This window comes from Lontra canadensis, unplaced genomic scaffold, assembly GCF_010015895.1.
Source record: "Lontra canadensis isolate GAN:19392208 unplaced genomic scaffold, GSC_riverotter_1.0 scaffold30, whole genome shotgun sequence".
NCBI classification, from domain to species: Eukaryota; Metazoa; Chordata; class Mammalia; order Carnivora; family Mustelidae; genus Lontra; species Lontra canadensis.
This window is the reverse complement of record NW_022631024.1, coordinates 6,915,049-6,934,745: the sequence shown is the minus strand read 5'-3', so window position 1 is coordinate 6,934,745 and position 19,697 is coordinate 6,915,049.

Sequence of the window (19,697 nt, the reverse complement as noted above, 5' to 3'; positions counted from 1 at the left end):
CAAACGCAGGCTTGACGGCTTGGGCCTGGAATAGGTGTTCTGGGGTATCTTCTCAGTCGTGGTGGTGCTGTACTTGAAACAGAAAGGACTGGGGGTTGCACAGACTCAGGATAGAATCCACCACCTCCGATGGTGAGTGATGTCATTTCAAGTAAGTAACTTTCCCCTGCTCTTTGCCTAAATTCAAGCAGCTTGTCATTCTGTTTTCTGGACATGTCCCTCCCAGAGGGTCCTTTTCTGTCTCCCAGCCTGGGAAAGCTCTGCAGAAGCTTTGTGCTCCTCCTTGTTAATCCTCCTTGCATTTGTGGTAGTGGGTTCAACTGTGCTAGTGATGGGTAGAGTCTGTCACATTCATAAGCTTTAAGAGAGCAGGGACTGAACTAGTTGAATTCAGCTGTATTATCCCCACCTCCCAGTAGAGTGCCTGGAACACCATAGACATGAACTGAATAACTGTTGATGGAATGAATAGATGAACATATAAATGAACTTGAACTCTAATATTATCATCTATAGACTGGGCATCACACTAGCTATATCCTGGTGTTTTGGTGAGCACGGTACCTGGCATGTGATGGCCCTGCAATGTTTGTTCTCTTCTGCCTTGTTGGATAAGGAGTTTACAAGGCTGAGAAGAAAGGATAGAGCTCTCTTAGTAGAGGGACCAGCATTAGGGGGACAGGCAGAGATGGGTGTATTGTGTGTGGGGCTGATGAGGGGTACAGACACTGCAGTGTAAGGGTCTTGCACCCTTGGTGCATGAGAAATAGAGGTATGTTATAGCTGTGCCTGAAAGCCATCAGGAAGTGATGAGGTCATATACATTTAGTAAAGGAAAGGCAAGACACGCCCACATCAATATGAGTTTGTGTAATGAAGAACCTGGGATGGCAGGAAGGTCCTTGGGGGTGGGAATTTGCACTGAGGCTTATAAACCTGGTGCTGCTCAAAAGCAGTAGGGAAGTCATTCCAGGTGGAAGTTAGGGTACCCAGGGCAACCCAAGGAGGTTGGGAGACAAGAGGGAAAGCCAGTTTGGCTGCAACAAAGTTTGTGTTGGGTCAGGAAGTTAGGCAGATCCCTGGGGACTTCAGAGGCCAGGTTCAATGCTGAGCCTTCATCTGAGCACCACTGTGTGGAGCAGAGAGAGCCACAGAGCATCCAAGCTTTGTGAGTAACAATGGTCATCCTTTGTTTTGCCCAAAGGTCTTTAGGAGACAGGGGTTTGGGTCACATGACCTCTGGAAGTTTCTTCCAACCACAGGGCTCTGTGGTAGTCAGAAGACAGATAGAGGGAAACAAAAACCAGGGACCTTGGCCTGGATTTCTCTGCATCATAAATCTCCTCCACTGCCGGGTGCCGTCTCTCTGTCCACAGATTAATCTTCTCCGGCTTCCTGCAGGAACAGAAGGACCTACTGACCTCATCCTGTTCTCCAGTCTGCAAGTGAGAAATGGGGTTCTCAGACAGGCAAAGGCCTAGGCATGGGCCGAGGGCAGCTGAACCCCCACAGGAAAGAAAAAGAAGCACAGAGACCATCTTGTTCCGGAAGGGCTCTCCACCAGGACCGTCCCAGAGTCCAAACCAGATTAGGCAGGATGCCTTGTCCTGCATGAACGTCTTTGACCTAAGACTGGCAAATCCTGGAGGAGATTGCAAATTCTTACCAGGTTGTTTTCCACTGTTTGACACTGACCTGGACTGGGTGTGATTTTTATCTAATGCTTTTGTCAATGGTGCTTCTCTCTCACAGTTGGAAGTTCAGATACGAGGCCTTGTGGCTAAGGATGAGCGGGAGATACAGACAGGGCATCCTGCACTCTGGCCTTGGCAGTGGGCTCTCCGTGCCTCAGTTTCATCGTATATAAAAGGGGAGTAATAATTGTGCCCACCTCAGATGGTTATGGTGAGTATTGGGGCTCTCAGAATCCTACTAGGCACACAGTAAATACAGAAGAAATGCCAACTCTTAGGATTGATTTCATTATTGGAAAATGAGGATAAAATCACCGGTCACCTGGGGTTGCTGGAACAGTCACTTTCATTCATTTGCTGAACACGTACATGTTGAGCACTGAGTGGGCACCAAGCAGTGTATTGGGCACGGGCATGACGTGTCACAAACAACACGAGAAAGAGTTCCTCATCCTTAGAGCTGATGGGCTGCAGGGTGGGGGGGGGGGCGGCGTGCAGATCTGAAACAAGCAGATGCTCCAGCCCAAGTGTACAAGTTTGTAATAATGCTGTGAAGGATGGGTGGGGGGTGCTAGGGACAGAATAGTGTGGGGCCACCTGGGAGCCGATAGTCCTAGAAAGCTGCTTCTGAGCTGACAGAGGAAGAACAGGGAGGAGCAATGGTTCCAAGCATTCCTGGAAACTCAGACACAGAGACCTAGAGGGGAGGGGGAGATGAGGGAGACCTGGGGTGGGGGATGGGCTGTGGCATGCTGGAGGGCTGAAGGAGGTGGCAGGCTTCACAGGGATCAAATGGGAGGGAGATGGACTTTTATCCTGATTATAAACTGCAGACACAGTGCAGGTAAATACTTTGGGAAAAGGTACTCTGCAAGCACCTGTCTCCTCCCATATTTTCCACCATAAAAGAGCAGGACTTGGAATTAACAGAACGCAGGCCAATTGAGGACTGACCTTCCTCTCCATTGTTTTTGTAAGTTCGCACTCAGAGTAACACAATTGCCTAAACACTGCAAATACTATGCCATAAAACTGTGTATGTGTGTGTGTAATTCTAATTCTCCAAGTGGAGTTTGGAGCCCTGCCACTTCTTCTGATATGCATTAACTACTGTGAACCCCAGTTTCCTCTCTCTGTAATAACGGGGCTGCTTCCTCCTCTTTGCTAATGGGATTGTTCTCTCAGAAGGTTGTTTTGAGGAAAGCGCCAATAAATGTTGGTTCACTTTTCCTCTTCTTTCCTCTGTGGCTTAGGCTTCACTGTCTGGTGCCTCTGATGACAGTCTGCATTTGAGAGAGAGCATTAAACATTCATGGCTGGTTTTTCATCAATATGTGTACTGCCCACCACACAATCTTGGAGGACCTGTTGGGGTCTGACCACTCTAGAAATTGCCCTTTTCTTAAAGGCGCCACCCTGACCTCTCCCACTGGTCCTAGAATCCTTCAAATTCACATACCACTGCTGTGGAAGTGGTATTTGATTCTGACCAAGTGAGCAAAAGGTAAAATAAGGAGGGATCTATCAGAACAACTCATGAAAAATATGTATGTTCTTTAAAGGAAGACGGCATACAAATTGGATATATATTTTTTTCCAAAAGGGAGGGGAAAAAAAATCATAGGCTTTTAAACAGAAGACTTTAAGCAGAGAGTGAGAGAGGAAAAATATGTCTCTTAAATGCATTCAGCGCCATTGCCACGGGCTGCTGAGCCAGGATTGTTTATTAGAAGATAAGATAGTGAAAAATGTATTTTGCAGAAAGAAAATAGTAAAGTCAGGTCTGAGGCAGATAAGAAGCCAAATTTCTATTTTATGCTCAATTGAGTGACTCAGTTACATTATCTGGGAAGCAGGGGTGAAATAACACCCTTCGGAAATGAGGCCCGGGGGTGCTCTGGGTCCCCTTCCAGCCTTGGCCAAGCTGAACCTGGCTTGACTGGGAGGCTACCTCCTCAGAACAGCCGTGTTTGCAGCCTGGGGCTGGGGTGAGGCCGGGGCCGGGACTGGGCTGGGGCTGGGGCTGGGGTGAGGCTGGAGCTGTTTTCGGGGCTTGTGTGGGTCTGGGGAACAGCGTGGGAGTGGGGAAGGGAGACTCCAATCTTTTCAGCTCCTTCTTTTCTGCATCTTGTTCGGCTTTATGTCTCCCCTCCCACTGCCAAAGGTGGGAAAATAAAAACACACATGCATACAAGATGAAGCTCTGCAAAGGCCAGCAGATGTTCGAGCTGGAAGACGTATCATTAGAAACCAGCTGGTTTAGGGATACAGACTCTTGGCCTGTGGTCAGTGCTTTACTTGGCAAGCACAAACAAGTTGTCTGAATGCTTTCTAAGCAGGGCATTGTTCTCCAGGTTGCCGAAGATCTCTGGTACCCTCTTTTTTATTTCCACCTGTCCGTTTTACACATTTTTGTTACGTGCTGAGTGCCTGGAGAAATAGGTGGGTACCCCCAGACTGTATTCTGGAATCTTCATGCAGAGATGGGGGAGCTTACATCAGAGAGGGAAAGAGGTTCGCCTGAGGTCACACAGCTAGTGACTTACCTCAGTACAAACAGAACCCAGAACTCTGGGCTTTGCCCCCAATCATCCCGATCTTTTCCTGTTGTTCCACTTACGGGTTTTTTTTTTCTCACTTAGGAATTCCTCACTTATTAGCCAGTTGGAGTTAGTGGGATCTGGAACATGAAGACTAACTTAATTCAACAAATATTTATGGTTTAACTGACAACAAATTTGTTTATTCAACATGTATCAGCTGAACAACTCAGCTACTTATATAGCAGGTTGAATAAGGACCCCCAAAGATGTTAGAGTCCTAATCTCTGAAACCTGTAAATAATTTTGCAAACATGATCAAATTAAGGACCTTGAATTGGGGGAGATAGTCCTGGATTATCTGGCAAATAATCACATGTGTTAAGTCAGAGAAAGAGAGAGAGGGAGATGGGGTGGTAGAGAAGTATGATATTGCTGGTTTTGAGGAGGAAGGAAGGGGGTCCTGAGCCAAGGAACACAGACAGTGTCTAGAAGCTGGGGAAGGTACAGACATGGTTTTGAGCCTAGAGCCTCCAGAATGGAATGAAGCCATGAGAGCCATGTCGGACTTCTGATCTACAGCAAGAACTATAAGATACTAAACGTGTGATGCTTCAAGCTGCTAAGCCTGTAGTGGCCTGTTCCAACAGCAAAGAGGACACTAATATGACAGTCACCAAGTCCTGACAGTATCCCACACCTTTATTCATTCTCTTGTTCTTTTTTTCCTTCCAGAAGATTTCTCTGAAGTCACTTGTAGCTACCTTTTAGACTCATTTGGAACTCTACTTTGAGATAAAACCAACAACAACCATGAGGCTTAATGGACCCAGTAAGTCATTGTAGATGGGATCACAGGGAGTAATGTCATTTTATGCATCAAGAATGAATGTTCAGGGGTGTCTGGGTGGCTCAGTTGGTTCAGCATTGGACTTTTGATTTCAGCTCAGGTCATGATCTCAGGGTCGTGAGAGCGAGCCCTGTGTCAGGATCTGCGCTGAACATGGAGCCCACTTGGGATTCTCTCTCCTTCTCCCTCTGCCACCCCTCATCCCTGCTTGCATTCTCTCACTCTCTCTCTCGAAGAAGAAGAAGGAGGTGGAGGAGGAGGAGGAGATGGAGGAGGAGGAGGAGGAGAATAAGAATAAGAATAAGGAGAAGGAGAAGAAGAAGAAAGAGGAGGAGGAGGAGAAGAAGAAGAAGAAGGGGAATGGGGAAAGAAAGAGAAGGAGAAGGAGAAGAAGACTATCCAAAGAATGAATGAATGTTCAGAGACGGGAAGTCCTTCCCCAAAGCTGTACAGCAAGTTCATGTCAGGGTTGAAATTAAAATCCTGGTTTTTCAACCTCTAGTGCAGTGTTTATGTTTTCATTGGTTTAAAATACTATCAGTCCAGAAACTGGAATTCAGTCACCTGATTTAGTACAAATATCTGGTCATCTGGTTTATCACAAAGAGATTTGCCATTCAGTGAGACAAAGACGGCCTTTCCTCGGTGGGTTGGATATTCCTATGGACAAAAATGAGTTTTGGCCTCCTTCTTTGCCAATATATACAAAAGTTACTAATTCAAGACAGATCATAGACCTCCATGAGAAAGGAAAAACAACAGAGTGTCTGTGAGAAAACAAAGGAGAGCCTCCTCATGACTTTGGGCAGGTGAAGGATTCTTAAACAGGATGTACACATCACTACCCATGAAAGAAGAGAATGATAAATTGAATGTCACTAAAATTAGGAACATTTGTTTATTGGAAGATGCTGATAACCAAATACAGGAGAAGTCACAGACTGGGAGTAGCTGTTTGCAATATCTGCATCTGACAAAGGGTCTGTAATAAGGATATATAACCGACTATTAATCAACAAAAAAAAACTAATTAAAAACTGGCAAAGACTTGGAAAGGAAAACGAATTGCACACCAAAGATCTCACAATGGTCAATAAGCACCTCAAAACTCCTCATTAGCCACCAAGGAAAGAGCAATTAACCCACAGTGAGATATCACCCTGCACCCACCAGCGAGGCTAAAATTAAAAGGAAAGAGAGTACCAAGTGTTGTCAAGGATATGGAGTGAAGGGGCTCCCACACACTGCTGTCCTGTATGTCCCCATCATTATGTCTTTTGAGTATTTTGACAACAGAAGTCATGTTTGGTTCATATTCGGATACCTTGCCCTGCTCCCCCTCACCTGCCTTGTGCTCCTAAGTCTGGACTGCAAGTCACTTTACAGATGCAAAAGTGCCTCCATGAAAAGAGATAGTGACCACTGCAGAAGAGCCACAGAGAAGGTCCCAGTGGTCTCCTTGATGGGAACACAGGAAGGTGGACATATCAAGGCACCCAGTGCCTGCCTACCTCCAGGTCAGGGTGCAGCCCTTAAGCCACACGGGATTCCGAGGCCTCAGGAAAGAGCAGGACATCCTGGACTCCTCTGGGCTCTGTGGTTGGAAGAAGGCTGGGTAGTATCCCAGTCCTGCCATTTACTGGCTGTGTGACCTTGAAGCCAATGACTCAACCTCTCTGGGTCTGGGTTTCTTTATTCACAAAACAAGAGACAGTCATGGTATCTAAGCAACAGGATTGCAGTGCTGATGAGTGAGATGCTACAAGCAGCACATCTGGCCCATAGTAGGTGCTGTCATGAGGCCACCTTTTGTTCTTTCTTGGCTTCAAGAGGTCCTCTAAAGAGACCTTTACGTGTTGCATGACAATAATCCATTTCAGGAGCGTAGGTGAATTTTTCTGTGTACCTTCTGGAAATCTCTTTGGTTTCCATTCAAATCTGGCTGTAAAACAGCACAGTCCAAGACCTCCACGCTTTGTGGCTAGTGGAGGGGGAGGCCCTCCCCATGGGAAAGGTGCAGTTTCAAGGGGGCCCTGGGAGGGGCTGGAGCTTCAGTGTCTGTCAGGGCACCAGCTCCCGCTGCGTTCAGGTTGGAGGAGACGGTAGTTAGGAAGGAAGCGGCAGAAAGGCAGCCCATAACCTTCCATCATCATGGCTGCTAAGGAAAAGGCAGAGCTGCCCTGGAACAGCTATGGGGCGGCTCCATGCTGAGCACAGGCTACAACTGTAGATATGCCTCATAGATAAAAAGGCTGGGAGTAAATATTTACAGTCAGGGAGCCCCAGCAGATGCACTGATGGAATGAAGAATCGTGCATGTGCACGCGTGTGTGTGTATGTATGAGTGAGAGAGAGGGACAGAGAGAGGAGAGGAAGGGAGGCAGAAAGAGAGAGAGAGCTTTGCCTCCTTTTCCTGCCAGATGAGAGCTGAAGGTGAGGTGGGAATAACCATCTAGCAGGGTCCTAATCCAGGTGCTTTTTGGTCTGGCCTCTGCTCTGCAACTTTTCTGTTTTACCAAGTAGGAAGCAAGACACAGAGGGTTCCTCAGGCTAACTCAGGGGAGAGAGGTTTGCTGTCTGGGGTGGAAGGGTACAATGAGGGGGTGGACACAGCCACAGGGGATGAAAGACTAGAAAAAAAATGCTCACAAGCCCACACTGGATGGTGACTTAGAATTCGAAGAAGAAGCAGGGCCTTGGGCAGCAGGACTCATAGATTCCATGTAGCACGCAGACTCTGGTGTTGGAGTGCTCCTGGTGGTGTGCGCTGTGACAAGATACCTAACCTGTCTGAAACCTTAATTTCATCTTCTGCAAGATAGGAGTAATAATACATCTCGTTCAGGATGCTGCTGGGTAGAATGACGTGGACAGAACATCAGCATAGTGCCTGAATCACAGAGCAAGAAGTACTGTTGTTGTTTTCTCTTTTGTCTTTGTTTTTCTAATACAATTTAGGTGACCTAGTTCTTCTGAATCCCTGTTGTGATATCCTGATTTATACTATGAAATAGATATTTGGTCTTTGTCCTCCTTTCTGGTACCTAGCTACTGAAACCCTTGGAATTTCCTACCTGCTTAGAGTCAAGGAGGTGTCTTTTGCTATGTTAATGAGATGGCTTTGGACCTGAGTAACAGACCACTGGGCCACCACATGATTATGGATTGGAACTTTCCCTCTCACCTTCTGATCTCTAAGGGGCTGAAGTGTTGGGGGGAGGGTAGTCTTGTAGAACTGAGCTCTCAACCAGTGGGATCTGATGCTGTGATGCTGTCCCTGGGTAGATAGGGTCAGAATAGAGGTGATTGCAGGACCCCCAGCTGGTGTCCAAAGCATTGCTTGTTGTTATGTTGTATATTATGTTATTGCTTGTTGTTGTGTGGAGACACAGCACTACACCCCCATCTCTCTCTCTCTCTCTCTCTCTCTCTTACACACACACACACACACACACACACACACACACACACACACATTGGAATTGGGTCCAAGGAATCCCAAGATACCTGCTTCCGTCATCTTTTCATTATCTTTCCCAGTGCAGTCCTTGGAGCAGCAGGATCTCCTGCACCTGGGAAAATGTTATCAGCACAAACTCTCAGACTCTATTTCTGACCAGTCAGATCGAAAACTCAGGGTAGGGTGGAGGTGAGCTCACATTTAAAAACCACGGACCTACACTGTAACTAACTACTAATACCTTCTAGTTCCAATCCCCCATAGCTTCTGCTTTCTCATGGCCCATAATGGCCCTTCTGGCTGGCCTCTATCCTGGCCCCCATCATGGATTCCATACTTTTGAAAAAGCCTACAAGGGCTTCCCCTTGCCCTTAGAACAAAACCCCAATTTTAGCCACACCCCAATGGCCCTATGTGATGTGGACTTTGGCTTCTCCAGTTTTTTTCCATCAGGTTCCTCACCTCGGCCACTGCCTGTTCCCCACTGCCTCTCCCTCCACCTTCCCGCTGATTTCCTGTTCTCCCAAAGCTGTGAGGACTTAGGATTCCTTGTGCCTCCAGTGGAATGGTCTCCCACAAGATCCATACATTCTTGGGTTCTTTTTATTCTTCAGGTCTCAGCTTACACATACTCCCTCCCAGAGAGCCTCCCCTCCACCCCCCACCCCCTGCCTCCATCTAAAGAAGGCTCACTTCTCCACACAATCAAGTGATGCTGTCTCACTGTGATCAAGGGGCTTGTTACTACCCCACATTTTCTTGTTTGTCTGTTTACAAACTTACTGATCAACTTCCCTACTAGAATATAAGGTTCTTGAGAACAGGGGTCTGGGTTACCCTGTTTCCCATCCATCTCCAATGCTCAGAAAGCTGCCTGGTACAAAGTGGGTACTCAGTAAACACTTCCTTGTCAGAAGACTGAATGGGTGGATGACGGAGTAAGTTAAAGCCAGCCGAGTATTCTTGAAGGTAACCATGGAAAGCTGCCTTTGAAATCCTTTCCCACCCAGGGATTTCACACTTCCTTAGCTGGTTTAGCTCAGTGGGTTGCCAAAGGGTGGCGGTACCCTCATGTCCAGGGCAACTTGGAAACAGGACATTCTGACTTCTGAATGACACACGAAGGACATCGGGCATCGAGTGGATGGGGCTGGACAGGTCAAGCACCCTACACAGGTGCGGACAGCATTCTCATTCAGTCACACAGGCCCCCGCACCCTCCCTGCAAATCCCATCAGCATCCCAGCTGAGGAGCCATGGTTTCTTACTCATCTTACTTTGCAGCAGTTGGACGATGGGGTGGGAGGTATTTCAAAGATACAGCCTCTCGTGTTCCAGCCAGGGTCTGGGTGGTATTCACAGCTTTGCAGAGGAAAACCCCACCTGGGCTCCCAAGTGGTTAACTTGATGGAAAGCAGCAGCTAGTTTGCTTGCAAGCCTTGATTTCCAGAAGGACACACGTTCTCCTGGTCTATGGAGGATGCAGCATAAATGATGTCTCTGAGGCCCATTCCTGTGATTCCAGAGCTGAGTCTGAGCCACTGGATATTTTGAAGAGATAAAAATGTCTGAGCAGCTAATAGCGACCAGATGCCAGTACCAAGATGGGAGGAGTGGGGGGCCGAGGGTCGGGGTGTGACTCACACGGAGACAGAGAGAGGGCCAGTGAGGAAGCCATGCCAGGCATATGCGTGTGCATTAGGCACACACGCAACACAGACACCCAGAGCTGCAGCACGGACATGGATCTAGAACACAGCCTGCAAGCCCAGAACACACCCCAACACACCACAGTTTAACTTGCAGGAGACTGACCACACACAAAGGCACACACAGTATACACAGAACGCATTCTCCCTAGACATACTACACATCCATTCACAGCACACAGCCTTCCACTTGCTCCAGCAAGGGCTTAGAGAACACGGCTAACACAACCAGCTCATGTGGCAGCTGGGCACACCTACGTGGTATGTATGACCTATGCACACAGGGCCCTCCTCTAGACAGTGCTCCTTCATGTACCACTGCACAAGTAACCACAATACACAAATACACACAGACACACACAATCGCCCATGGTACTTAAGAGACATTTGCATGGACGTGCAGGTCTAGCTAACAGATATAAACATAGGTACAACACGGAAACACATAGGCACACATACACGTCACTAAAATACACACCCTAGAGGAGTCCACATATGAGGCACGACACACATATGCCGCACCTGCTAGAGATATACAATCTGAAGAAATGAATGTCACACAAGGACACACACACACATATGTGTGTTCATCCTTTGCTAACAGCATCTTTTTAAGAGTAACTCTTTGACCCCTGCTCCAACCACAGCAACCAGTCAACACAAGATACAAACTTTACTTTGAAACTGTCAAATTAAAAAATAATCGAGTACAGAAAACAAATGTGTTGTTTGACACTCTCTGACCTTTGTGGATATTAATGCCTGTGATAATCATCCCTACAAAAGGCAGAACATCAGTCTTTTGCACAGCTGAGTTGGGGCTTGTTTGTCTGACCCTCTCTGGCTGCAGAAGGGGAAAGAGGAGAGGTCTAGGACCCCCACCAGACCGGGGGCACTGTACTGGCCTTGGTAGCAGGAGACAGAGGGTATGGCTTTGTGATCTGGCACCATCCTCCTGGGTTCCTGGGTGACCTGGAGCACATTGTTTCCCATTTCTGAAACTCAGTTTTTTCATCTGTAAAATGGGTATGAGTCAGCTAAATGATAGGCTATAATCCAGATGTGCCTTGATTTATGATTTATTTCTTCATATTCCTGACAGATGGGCAAGCCTACGACAACCCAACAAAAGTATCAGTTTTTTGTTTGACTGCCCTCACTTGCCTTTTCTCCCAAAGGAACTTCTGCATGTAGTAGGTAACGAGTCTAGCTGGACTCAACCACAAAGAAGGGCTGTTGCTTATTTTATGATCTCTATTGTGTCTTTATTAAGTGCCAACTGCTTTACCTGTATTATCTGAGTGAATTCTCAGAACAACCCTTTAAAGTGGATTCTGTTACTGCCCCCATTTTACAGATGAGGAAACAGAGACCTAGTTTTGTCAAGAGACTTGTCCAAGCTCTCACCCACTGGCATGTTTGGAGGCAGGAGTCACACCCCCCTCTGCTGCCCAGGTAGAGTGCTACTCTGACCCACATGCCGCCCCCAGAGCTGGCCACAAGGTGCCGTGGAGTTGGTAGGTAAACTGGCTTGAAGTCCGAGCTCAGGCTGATTCCAAGAAACCCTCCTATGCTGGCATGGGCTCCACCGTGACTCAGGAGCCAGAGTGCAAAGTCTAAACTCAAGTTCCTAGTACACTTTCCACCTTCTTCAGCCCCACTTGCTCTGTCTATAACCTGTCCCTTTCTCCCTAGTCATTCTCTAATCATGTCCTCGTCCCCATGCTCTACCCTCTGTGAATGGTAACTTTGGGTTGCCCACTCTACAGTGTTTGTGTGACTAGACTGGAGGTCCACCTGGGGCTTAGGCCCCCCTTGTAGGCTCCTACTGCTGCCTGCTGTGGGCTCGGCCCTGCAGCTTGCCTCGTGATGGAGAAACAAGAGTCTGGAGTCAGCCTCTTTGGGTTGGAATCCTGGGTATTATTCTGTAACCTTGAACATATTATACCTTTCTTGTACTGCAGTTGATGTCTATGTAAATTGGGTTCAATCACAGCACACGGACTTCGTGTCTTGTTGTGTGGCCTAAATGAGTTAAGATTCGGTTTAGCATGGAATCCAGGGCTTAAATGTCAGCCGCCACCATTACCGAGGGCTGGCCCCTCCTTGTTGCAGCTGACTCTACTCTTTCCTTTTTGTTTTCTCTCTCAGCGTGCCCGCGTTTGAGTCACTCATCTGGGGGACCCTCTCCTCAGCCATCTCTGTCTTCTTGAGCACCATCTCTAACATCTCTTTTCCTGAAAAGAGCAGGTCCGTGGCCTGCCCTGACTCTACCTCGAGATTCAGCGTGAGCTGTTCTCTGTGGAAACTCCTGCCTGGGTTCCCTTTCGTGGAGGGCGATGTGAAGGACCCAGGTCCAGACATCCACAGAGCACGTGGCGGTAGGCAGGGGACCCTAGAGGTGGCACAGTAAACATTAGTGACAAGGAGCATGGAGGTTTTTGGTGACCCGAGCCCCTGAACACATGCTGCTCTTTCCCCTCTCCCCTTGCTTCCTGAAGCCCCTTCCCACCTTGCTCCCATTCTTGCTTTTTCTGAGCTACCAGTTTTTCCCTCCTTTCATTTACAAAATCCTCCCACTGACTTTGATATATCCCACTATATTTGGTCACAATAAGCCTTGTGTTGAAATTACTATGTAACGCAAACATTTAGACTTTGACTTCTTTTTTGATTACACGAGTTCTCATTCAAGTATATCTCTGGTGGAAAACATCATTCTCTTCGTCCTCCATTGTGCCCCCTGGGGGATGGGGTTCCAGAATGCCCTCTACTCACCTTGGGAAGGCAGAATTTCTTGTTCTGCAGTTGTCCTATGGGAATCCCCTGTGCCTTCCCCCTCTCTGCCCTCCCTCTCCTCTGTAGTTCTGGGCTCACAAGAGGGCCTCTGGCCACAGCGAAGGATTGTAGACTGAGACCTCCCTCGGAAACCAACCGCCCCAGCACCTCGTTTTACAGACAGACTAAGAGGTCTGCAGCTAAAGGCCCCAGAAAGAAGAAGCTTCAGGGCTGGGCTTATATCCAAGGCATTGCCTTTGTTACTATGTACCCCTAGACTAGATCAGAAAGCAACCAAGTGCCGCCCACCCCAACCCTCTTGTTCAAAACCCCTCAGTACTTATTTTATGCCAATTAAGGGCCTTACCCTTTGAGCAAGCCCTCAATCCTGGCATTCAGGTCAGTTGTGGGGATTAACGAAATTAATACAGACAAAAAACTTAGGAGGTTCCTGCCAAAAACTAAGTACTATGTAACAGTACTGTGTAACAGCTTTTGGTATATTCTAACCCTCTGTGGCCCTGTAACAGAGATCCCCAGTATCCATTCACCCCTTTTTCCTTTTAATAATTTCCCTCAACCACCTGTCTTGCTGAGTTTAGTGGAACACATGGCTGCCCAGCTAGAAACTACATTTCCCAGCTGCCTTTGCAAGTAGGTGTGGCCATGTGACTGGGTTCAGGCCAATGGAGGGTGAGTGCCACTCCCGTTTCTAGTAAGTTCCAGGCCATTTCTGAAAAGGCCAACCTGCCTTCCCCAGAACCCATGTCTCCATTTCCTTCTGGCTCAGGAATGGACAGCAGAGAAGACCACATGTCCTGGGTCCCCGGGGAATCATGTGCACCGCAGGTGCCACTACTTCTGCCCCCTGTGACCCTGGGACACTCACCGTGCTCATTCATGTGAGGCAGAAACAAGCTGCTATTTTATTTAAGCTCCTGCACTTTCGGGATCTCTTTGTAACAGCAGCTTCATCTCAATCCCAGTACAGGCTGACCTACCCTTCCTACCTCTCTCCCATGGCTGCCTTTCACTTATTCTCTGCCCCAGCTACACTGTTGTCTCTAACATCAGCTTTCCCCTCTCCGGGCCTTTGCTTGGGCTGTTTTTACAAGAGGAGGGACTGTCCCCTCATTTCCCAGGCGAACCTCTAGACAGTATTGCCTGGTGAAGAGCATCAAGATATTGAAATCAGACAAGATGGGCTTTGGATCCTGGCTCTGGCTCTTTCTAGTCTTTGACTTAGAGCAAGTCCTTTCAACATCCTGAATCTCAGTGTTTTCATCTGCAGAATGGGTCTAGTGATACCTCTCTACCTCATGGGAATGTTTCTAACGACCCATGTTTGGTGTGAGCACAATGCTTGGTTCTCAGAGAAAGTCGGGTCACCTGGCTGACAAGTCCCAGCCTGAATGTAATTCACTCCAGAGATTTCCAAATTTCTTTCTTGATTCAATTCTTGGAATGCTTGTTAAATGCATGGCTTCCCCAGCTCATGTCCCAGCCCCCTAATCTAGTGATCAGGTAAGGGTCATGGCTGACGGATTTGTGTTTTTTAAGAACCCCAAATGATTCCTATCATTGGGGCAGTTGGGGAAACACTGACCCTTTCTCCTCAGCTAGAAGCAGCTGACTCTTTTCCCCTTGAGTTAGCTGAAAACTCCTCATATTCTTCTGTTTAATCCCTTTCTACTTTGCATTATTATTATTTTTGCAATGGACATGTCTGTACCTCCACTAATAATAGACAACACTTCTGGAGCGCTCATTAGGTGCCAGACGCTATGTAAAGTACTTTACATACATTATTGTCCCTAATCCCTATCTACCCTTTCATTAGCCGGTGATGAAGAGATTAACAGCAGCTACTTTATATTGTGCCTTTAAAATGTGCCAGGCATGCAGCTGGGTACCTCTTATCATTATCTCAGCTCTTCATCTCAGCAACCCTCCCGGACAGGGAATAGCATCCCTGTTTTACTGGAGAGGTTCAGAGAGGCAGAGCAACTTGTCCAAGGATGCTCAGCCTGAGGGGACAGAAGAAGAGAAGAGGAGCTGTTCAAAGGCAGATGGAGAGAGCAGGCTTAATCTCCAGACTCCTGCAGGGAAAACATAACTTCTGCAAGCTGACGCCACTCATGATAACTTCATAGACCATCCCCACCCAGAGGCGGCATCCAAACGGAGAGGATTTACTTCCTTTCTTCTTGATTGCTGCAGGTGCAGGCAGCTGCGGCACCCATCTGGGCACCAGGGGAGAGGTGCCAGAGAGGGGGAAACAGCTCCTACGCACTCTGCTGATCATTGTCAGATTTAGGGAACATGTCATGTTGGTCTCCCTTGCAGGGCATGGGGTCATGATTGACCCTCCTTAGAAGCTGGGAATGCCTTTAGGGACTTGGATATATTCTGGAATTGTTCTTATGATTAGAATGGTTTCTAATGAACAAAGCATTAAGAAGCAAATATTTGCTGACCACATAAAGGGATGAATTTGGTTCAGTTTCTACCCTCAAGGAACTCAGGAGAAGAGTTAGCCATCACCCCTTTTCAGTTAAGGAAAGCGACTAAGAGAAAAAACAAACAACCCCTCTCCCTGCAAACATTTTTTTGGTTCCACGTCACAAGCATACATGAATAGCAGCCCTGGGTTCTGAACCCCATTTTACAGAGGAAGACCTTGACCCTCCACCCTCCCCCTCCTCAATATTGGGCCCCCCAGTTGAGGTTGGACCTTCCACCAGCCTCTGACACCAACCACTCCCCCTCCCCCAGGAAACCAGCTTTTCTTCTGAGGGAGGCAGAATGCCCCGAGATGGTTCCTTACTGTAAAGAAATGCGATGTAAAACCATCAGCGTATGCAGAATGAGGAATTTAGGAGCCTTGTCAGTCCTGGATGAGTGGGAAGAATAATTGATCAGTGGCAACCTTTAAAGAAACACTTCCCATCTTGAAAGATACTCATCATTTACATACGAACTGGCAGTTTGGAGTTGCTGCGTGCTTGGTGCCTAATATCACACTGAGCCTCCCTGAAGTCTAGAAGAATGAATTAGGAGAGAGACCCGGAGGGGTTTGGTACCTTAGCCAGCCAGCCTCTCACAGAGATGGAGTTCATTGCTCCAATCTCTGGCCAGGCTGCTACTCTAATCAAATCACCCTCAGGTTTCTGTTTGCTTGACTGAAAACCCCCATTCCTCACAGGAATATTTTCCCTTGCCTTCAATCATCTCTGATGTGGGGTAGAAATGCAGCTATATTAAAGAACGATCCTATCAAATGCCCGAGCAAAAATCTAGCAGAGATGAAGTGTTTCTGGTTGAGAGCTCCTTGTTCTTCCAAGTTCATGCCAAGTACAAGAGGCTGCTCATACCATAATCAAGGAAAGGAAGTCTCAAGAAGATGCCTCGGAGGTGACCAAGCTTTAGACTCTTCTGATACTTGGAATCACCAGGTAGAATCATTGACTTCTCTCGGCAAGCAGCGCACGTTCGAGTCAAACAGATGGTAGGTATGTTTGGAAATAGATCTTTCCAGGATATTCCCTGCAACCAGAGCCTGAGAGCCAAGCAGACAGCTGAGTCATTATCTCATCAACTTGGCCTGTGTAGACTGCCAATCTGGGTAGCTCAGGATTAGGATCCAAGTCATGTCGACAGACCAGTGGGCCAAGCAAAGTCTGGAAGGTACAGGCATCAAAGATGATGAGGTTAGCTATGTCAGGACATCTGACCCGGGACAGCAAGAGATCAAGGTGGTGAGTTTATTGTCTGCTCAGGCATTCAACTTGTGTTCTGTTTTGTTTGCCTGATGGATGGGAAGAAGTGTCAGGGTTTGCCCCATGATCAGTGCAAGATGGTACCATGGAGATTCGAGGATCTGCTGTCATATTTCTTCCTCTTTTCTGCTTTCATTTCTCCATCTTGATTCTCCTTCCCTCAAAACAGATGCAGCCTGGCTTTCTCCCTGACCCACTGCATGTCATTGAAAAGGCTCTTCCGGGGCATCCCAGCATTCCAGAGGAGCTTTAATACCTAAACGGGAACAGTTCCCTGAAACAAACTTTGTCATAAAATATCAGAGCAGGCACGGCCCTTCCATATGAGGGCACAATCTCAGCATTTGGTTGGCAGGGCATTCATGTCTCAGGGTCCCCAGAATAGTTTACATCTCTGGTCCTGGTATAATTATTGATAGCATCCCCTTTCAGTCTCAAAAGTGTCCCATTTTGGGTCATAAATCATGGGTCCCCACACTGACAGGGACATGTGGATGCAGAGAGGGTTAAGTGTCCTGCCAAGGTCACATGGCAGGTTGGTGGTGGAGCTGGGGTGGGAACCAGTACTCTCCCTCCCAGGCCTGGACCCTAGCACTGCACCCTTCCTTAGGAATTCGCTTCTACCTGCTTCCTTCCGGAGCGGATTTCAGGCAGTCACTCCCCCACAAAGTTTAATACCTTGTCGTTACCATTTACCACCTTCAAATCATAGATGTTTAGAGCTTCCTCTCATAAAACCAACTTGGAGATGTGGTATGCTTGTATATCAGGAACATACATTAATTCCAACCTCTCTGGGGACTTTAAAGTTCTTCCGGAGAAGTCATTCTTTATTCTGGAGCTGTACAGTGACTTTGGGCAGAAGCAATAATACTCTGAGCACTATCCCGGTGGTTGGAAGGTGCTTCAAAAGCATCTAGAACACGCATTGGGAGGAAGCATAGGAAAGTGGAATTTTCCCTGGTTAAATTCCAGCCTTGCCATTATCAGGTGCGCTCCCTGGAGCAAGTTTCATTGCCTCTGTGAGCCTCGACTTTGCTGTCTGCAAAATGGAGTACCTAATAACAGTGGGCATCTACTATGAGGTACCTGGTTCTAGAAATTAAACATTTTATGTGCATCATCTCTTAATCCTTAAAAGGACCCCAAAAGGTAAACACCATCATATTCCCCTATTTATAGATGGGGAAACTGAGGCCCAGACTGGTGAAGTAACTCGCTCAAAGTCACACAGCCAGAAGGGAGATGAGCTGGGATTTAGTCCCAGACAGGGGGCGTCTAGAGTCACAGACATTGCTCAGACACTCAGCTGCAGTGCCACCAGCAATAGTTGGTGACTACTGTCTACTGACCACTTGCAATGCGCCTGGCACTCTGGTCATCATTTTAGAGGCACTATGCTAGCCGTTTAATCCTCACACTCAGTATCTCACAGATTTAGTGTATAATAGGCACTCAATGCATAGAAATTCCTCTGATCTCACCCTACATTTTCAGTTTCTAGAGGGGGAACTGAGGCCCAGTGTGGGCAAGTGATCTCCTTTCCCAAAACAATAAAGCAAGAAATCAGAGCTGAGATCAGAAGTCAGGTCTTCACCATCTGGGGTGACACTGCTTTCTCACACCAGCCGAGTACTGGCCTCAGTGAGAGACGGGCAGCAGAGGGGTCTTCGGAGGTGACAATGGCTTCTCCCTGCAGCCTTCTTTAGCTCCTATCACCCTTCCCAGGCAGGCCTCACCACTATCCCCTGTGCTCTTTTTTACATCTGGTGTGAGGTCACTCTGTGCTCTCAGCTGGGCATGCCCTTCCTGCCTTTGTTCATGTAGGGAATCCTCATTCTTCCTTCTGGAATCAACATACCTATGAATCCACCCTGCTCATGCCTTTGGATCCCAGGCAGAAGGAATACCTCTTTTGCACGGCTCTGTTGTGTAGATATCACAGAGCAAAGTGGTTGAGCTGGGTTTGAGTCTGGCTCCATACCATCAGAGAGATCATCTAACTTCTCTATACCTTAGTTTTCTCATCCACATAAAGGGGACATCAATAGTACCTTCCTCCTATGGTTGTTATTGGAATTAAGGGAAACGCTATGTAAGGTACCTGGGACATAGCAAATACGCCATAGACTGGAGAGGCAGGTGCTTCTCTCTGCGTTCTTCTTGTCTATCAGGAAGTGAACACATTCAAGGTAGAGGATATGCCTTCTCCCCCTTGTCCTCTGTGTTTAATATTATACCAACCTAGCACAGGATAGTTCTCTGCAAAGGATGAATATGAACTTAATTTCTACCCAGGAGTGTCTGCATCTCAGCTGCTAATGGGGAGGAGAGAGAAGTCCCGGGGCTGGTGCAGAAATTCTTTCCCAGGGGAAACCAGAGAGATAATAGTCATTTATTCAATTAGTCATTCACTTATTCAATACGTACTCACTGAATGTCTACTATTTGCCTGGGGATTTAGTAGTGGTAAACAAGACAGATAAGGTCTTACTCCTCATTTACCTTATGCTCTGTTGAGAGAAAGCAGACATAAACATCCATATATCAGTTAGCCAAACCACCTCCCAAATTTAATGACTTAAAATGACACCCATTTATTTAGCTCATAATACTCTGAGTTGGCTGAGAAGCTCTGGTCTAGGCATGCCTGGCTGACCTCTGCGGGGCTTGCTTATGCCCCTGCACTTAGCTGGCTGGTTGGCCGGCAGCTGGGTGATCCTAGATGGCATCACACATGTCCGGTGATTTGTAAGATGTCGTCTTAGGGAATCTCCACCACCTTTCATAGTCAGGCAGGCTAACCCCGGTTTCTTCACACCATGATGCTCCCCTGTGCCGATGCTACTCAAATCTCTATTTGTGTCATGTTTGTTATTGTACTTCT